We start from the raw sequence: 6513 nt of genomic DNA on the forward strand, positions 1-6513 counted from the left end.
CCAGTAAAGGAGACATTACTACAAGAAGAGTCCTGCATGGGCACATTACTACAGCATGGGCAAAAGGATGGACATATTCATGCAGGATGGGCACAAGGATAGGGCACATTACTACAGGATAAGGACCAGGATGGGCACATTACTACAGTATAAGGACCAGGATGGGCACATTACTACAGTATAAGGACCAGGATGGGCACATTACTACAGGATAAGGACCAGGATGGGCACATTACTACAGGATAATGACCAGGATGGGCACATTACTACAGGATGAGGACCAGGATGGGCACATTACTACATGAGGACCAGGATGACCACATTACTACATGATGAGGCTCAGGATGGACAAATGACTATAGGATGGGCACATTCACACAAGATGGGCACAAGGATGAGCACATTACTTCAGGATGGGGACAAGGATGGGTACATTACTACAGAATGGGGAGCAAAATGGGCACATTACTACAGGATGAGGACCAGGATGGGGCACAATACTACAAGAAGGGGACAAGGAATGGCACATTATTACAAGAAGGGGAGAAGGTTGGGCACATTACTACAGGATGAGGACCAGGATGGGTACATTACTACAGGATGAAGATCAGGATGCAGACATTATTACAGGATGGAGACAAGGATGGGGCACATTACTACAAGATGGGGACAAGGATTGGAACATTGCTGCAAGATGTTGGCCAAAATGACTATATGGAAACAATTGCAAAACTGTATTACTTTAAATTAAAAAAAAGCATGATTTTTTTTTACTAGCAAAAATGTGTGTGTATATAATATATATATATAACAAAAAACTGTACATTTGTTATAATAAACAAAAAAATGTTCAAAAACAGTGATCCAAAGGTGTATAAAAAAAAATATGGTACCAACATTTTTTTTTATTATATATATGCGGCCCTTATACCCAGCCGAGTTTGAGACTCCTGCCCTATAGGGTGTGAATATTGTCAATCTTCCCCAAATATTTGGTCGGTGTGGCCGTTCTTCATTGTCAGCAATCAGCTGACGCAGCCTCCGGGCACTCATGTCTTAGTTACCTGAAGCTGATAGAATTTGGAGAACTGAGCTCTACGGGGGCACCCGGGGTATTATTGTGCCCGGATCAAAGATCAATAACAAGTAATAGGAAGTAAACACTAGATGTTGCGCACAAATTACAGTCATATGAAAAAGTTTGGGCACCCCTATTAATGTTAACCTTTTTTTCTTTATAACAATTTGGGTTTTTGCAACAGCTATTTCAGTTTCATATATCTAATAACTGATTGACTGAGTAATATTTCTGGATTGAAATTAGGTTTATTGTACTAACAGAAAATGTGCAATCCGCATTTAAACAAAATTTGACCGGTGCAAAAGTATGGGCACCTCAACATAAAAGTGACATTAATATTTTGTAGATCCTCCTTTTGCAAAAATAACAGCCTCTAGTCGCTTACTGTAGCTTTTAATGAGTTCCTGGATCCTGGATGAAGGTATATTTGACCATTCCTGTTTACAAAACAATTCCAGTTCAGTTAAGTTTGATGGTCGCCGAGCATGAACAGCACGCTTCAAATCATCCCACAGATTTTCAATGATATTCAGGTCCGGGATGGCCATTCCAGAACATTATAATTGTTCCTCTGCATGAATGCCTGAGTAGATTTGGAGCGGTGTTTTGGATCATTGTCTTGCTGAAATGAAATATGCCTGATTAGAGATAAATCTCCTCCCCGGTCCCCCGGAGTCACCAAAGTGCCCCCCACCGACCCCCAACCCCCTCCCGAAAATCCAACATGGCTGCGCGCACAGCAGCGCACCGGCCACATTTACTTTTTTCCTCTGATTTCTGTTGCATGTGCCATGACACATGCGACAGAAAACTCCTCCCCAGGCCCTGCCAGGTCACCCCCTATATCCCCCCGGTGTCCCCCGGTGTTCCCCGTACCTGTTGCAGCTCTGATCCCCCGCGGCCCCCTTCTCCTTCACAGCAAACGCTGGTCACATGCGCAGAGCAGCTGACAGCTCAGCTTCCTGTGTTCAGAGAGCTGCGCTGGCTGCTCGCACGCTGCAGCTGTGACTCGGGGAGAGTGGGTGCAGTGTCATTGCACCCACACTCCTCAAATGGAGGGTCTGCACTCCTAGAAAATGGGGGATACGTTCCTTGAGCGTGCCCCCCATATTCTAGAAGGTCCAGAATCGTCCTGGGATTTTCAAAATGGATTACAGCAGAGCCGATTTTTTTTTTCTTTTCAATAAATTGGTGAAAGAGGGAATGTTTTGAGGAGTGTTTTTTCAAATAATTTTTTTTTTTTGTTGTCAATTTTTTTTTTTATTACTGTCAATTAGTTATGTCTGGTATCTGATAGACGCCATGACATAACTAACTCCTGGGCTTGATGCCAGGTGACATTACACATCTGGTATCAACCCCATATATTACCCTGTTTGCCACCACACAAGGGCAACGGGATGAGTTGGGGCGAAGCGCCAGGATTGGCGCATCTAGTAGATGCGCCACTTCTGGGGCGGCTGCGGCCTGCTGTTTTTAGGCTGGGAAGAGTCCAATAACCATGGCTCTTCCCACCCTGAGAATACCAGACCCCAGCTGTCAGCTTCACCTTGGCTGGTGATCTAATTTGGGGGGACCCCACGTTTGTTTTTTAATTATTTATTTATAAATAATTTAAAAAAAACAGCTTGGGGAACCCTCCAAATTGATCACCAGACAAGATGAAGCTGTCAGCTGTGGTTTGCAGGCTACAGCTGTCTGCTTTACCCTAGCTGGCTATCAAAAATAGGGGGGACCCCACGTCATTTTTTTTTTCTTGGGCTAAATACAAGGCTAGGCACCCTTTAGTGCCACATGAAAGGCACTAAAGGGCGCCAGCTTAGAATATGCAGGGGGGTGGGGCGTTATATATGTTTGACAACTATCCATTCATCCATTGTAGCATTTTAGGCTATGTGCCCACAATCAGGGTTTGCAGCATTTTGGGCGCAGAGTGTTTTCCCTGCATCCATAACGCTACGTTGTACAGTACAAGCACAGTGGAAGGATTTTTAGAAATCCCATGCCCACTGTGCTTCTTTTCTCCGCAGCATAAACCGACCTGTGGTGCAGCTTCCCAAGCCTAAGCATGTCAATTTATGCTGCAGAGACAAGAGTGCTCTCTGCAGGTAGAATAGAGCTAAAGTCCACAGCAGCCTGAACCCAAATCGTGGGCATGGGCAGCTGCGTTCTCCAGTGGACAACACTCACATCTCTGCAGGAAGGCTGACACTGTGTAGTAGACGCCGTGTCGCTGGATCATGGCCACATAGCCTAACAGTGAGAATATTGTTGCTACAGCAACATTTTTGTGAAGTACCTGTGGATTCAAAATGCTTACTATACTCCTGAATAAAATCCTTGAGGGGTCCAGTTTCCAAAATTATTATTATTATCATTATTATTATTATTATTTATTTTTATAGCGCCATTTATTCCATGGCACTTTACAGTGAAAGAGGGTATACGTACAACAATCATTAACAGTACATAACAGACCGGTATAGGAAAATGGGGTCACTTGTGGGGGGTTTCTGATGTATAGGTACCCAAGAGGCCCTGCTAATGTGACATGGTGCGCGCAATTTATTTCAACTTTTCCAAAATTCAAATGGTGCTCCTTCCATTCCAAGCCCTCCCATTTATCCAAACAGAGATTTTTGGCCACATGTGGAGTATCCCTGCGCTCACAAGAAATTGGATAACAACCTCTGAAGTCCACGTTTTGTTGTTGCCTCTTTAAAAAGTGAGAAATGTGATGCTAAATCAACATTTTTGTGAAAAATTTTCAATATGGCAACCTAAGTTTATCAAATTCTGTGAAGTATTCGTTGATTCAAAATACTTAATATACACCTAGATAAAAGCCTTGAGGTATATTGTTTCCAGATTGGGGTCACTTGTGGAGGACCTCCACTGTTTAGGCACCTTAGGGGCTTTCCAAATGCGACATAGCGTCCGCTAATTATTCCAGCCAATTGTTCAGTCAAATGGCACTTTTTCCCTTCCGAGCCCTGCTGTGCACCCAAACAGTTGATTTCCACCACACATAAGGTATCAGCATACTCAGGAGAAATTGCACAATACATTTTATGCTGATTTTTTTACTTTTACTCTTGTTAAAAAAAAAAAGCTATCTGGTTGAAATAACAATTTTGTGGTAAAAATGTATTATTTTTTATTTTCACAGCTCAACATTATAAACTTCTGTGAAGCACTTGGGGGTTCAGGGTACTCACCAAACATCTAGATAAATTCCTTGAGGGGTCTATTTTCCAGAATGGGGTCACTTGTGGGGGACCTCCACTGTTTAGGCACCTCAGGGGCTCTCCTAATGCAACATGGCATCCGCTATTGATTCCAGACAATTTTGCAGTCAAATGGCACCCCTTCTCTTCCGAGCCCTGCCGTGTATCCAAACAGTTGATTTCCACCACATATAAGATATCACCAAACTCAGGAGAAATTGCAAAATAAATTTCATGGTGATTTTTTTTCCTGTTACCCTTGTGAAAAAAAAGCTACCTGGTTAAAGTAACAATTTTGTGGTAAAAAAAAATTATTTATTTTCATGGCTCAACGTTATAAACTTCTGTGAAGCACCTGGGGGTTCAGAATACTCACCAAACATCTAGATACATTCCTTGAGAGGCCTAGTTTCCAATATGGGGTCACTTGTGGTGGTTTTTTGCTGTTTACGTACCTTAGGGGTCCTCCAAATGCGACATGGTGCTCGCAATCTTTTTCAGCCAAATTTGCTTTCCAAAATTCAAATATTGCTCCTTTCGTTCCAAGCCCTCCCATTTACCCAAACAAAGGTTTCTGACCACATGTGGGGTATCGGCGCGCTCATAAGAAAGTGGGTAACAAAGTTTGAGGTCCAATGTTTGGTGTTACCTCTTGAAAAAGTAAGAAAATTAGTGCTAAAGCAACATTTTTAGGTAAAATGTTAATTTTTATTTTTTTTCATTCGACTTTACTTTTGTTCCTGTGAAGCACCTGAAGGGATAATAAACTTCTTTGATGTGACTTTGAGTACGTTGAGGGGTACAGATTTTAGAATGGTGTCACTTTTGGGTATTTTCTGTCACCTAGGCCTCTCAAAGTCAAATGTGATGTGGTCCCCAAAAACATGGTTTTGTAAATTTTGTTGAAAAAAAGGGAAATTACTGATGAAATTTGAACCCTTCTAACTTCCTAACCCCCAAAAATTTTGTTTTAAAAATTGCGCTGATGTAAAGTAGACAAGTGGAAAATGTTATTTATTAACTATTTTGTGTGCCATAACTCTCTGGTGTATGGGCATAAAAATTAAAAGTTTGAAAATTGCAAAATGTTAAATTTTTTTTTTATTTTTTTGTCAAATTTCAGATTTTTTCACAAATACAATTAAAAAAATCATCCTAAATTTACCTTTATCATGAAGCCCAATATGTCACGAAAAAAACACTCTCAGAATCACCGGGATCCATTGAAGCGTTCCAGTGTTATAACCTTATAAAGTGACACTGGTCAAAATTACAAAAAATGGCCTGGGCATTAAGTACAAAACTGACTTCGTCCTTAAGGGGTTAAAGAGGTTTTCTCATTGTTTGTAAATAGTGAATCTTTTGCTTGGTAGATAATATACATATTTATTGTATAAATGATAATTATGAAACATTAGATGTCTATGGGGAATATTCTTTATAATTTTAGTTGTGAGGGGTACACTATTGCTGAACAATACACAATTCAACCGCTGCAGAACATCTTCAAATGAGATTGGCAACAAATGCGGTGTGTATTATGATGTTCTGCAGCAGCTGCGGTTTGTGTAATGCTCCTACTCAGCAGATCCCTTGTTAGCACCTCGAGTGGGCTTGTTCGGGGGTCACCTCTCACGTGCAAATTTAGTTATGATTTGATCTATCTTTGGATAGGAAACACAAGGTGTCTGTCGACTTCCCATGATGAGATAATAATTTTGAGCTAATCCGCACATCACACTATTAATAGACAGTACATGTGACGTGCAGCTTGCCGTCGTGAAGCCGGGAATATACCTACCCTATATGTGAGAGGGACGAGCTCCTTAATAATGTAGCTCTTACACAGGAGCCTCCAAGTCTGAGATTCTTATTTGAAGCTTTTTATATAACTTGTAATTGGCCACCCATCTCCCTGGCTGAATACTCTTGACAGCAGGGGGGCTGCACTGGCTTCCTTAGTCTTGATTGGGTTTTGTCACCTGCCCATTTGGCTCCTAATTCTTGGTGTTGGATTCTTGCTGCAGGGCAGGAGGTGTGTAAATGAACAGTGACAGCCGACTGACAAGTATGAATGTCATATCCCTCATCATACTCCTCAGAGACCTTTGTACAGGGAGGGGTATACTGGGGTATATACTCCGGTTACTTTCAGGCCCCCCCCTTTTATATACAGCACATGTGTACAGTGAATGGCATACTGAG

The sequence above is a fragment of the Anomaloglossus baeobatrachus genome, chromosome 3 (genome assembly GCF_048569485.1).
Source record: "Anomaloglossus baeobatrachus isolate aAnoBae1 chromosome 3, aAnoBae1.hap1, whole genome shotgun sequence".
In the NCBI taxonomy this organism is placed as follows: domain Eukaryota; kingdom Metazoa; phylum Chordata; class Amphibia; order Anura; family Aromobatidae; genus Anomaloglossus; species Anomaloglossus baeobatrachus.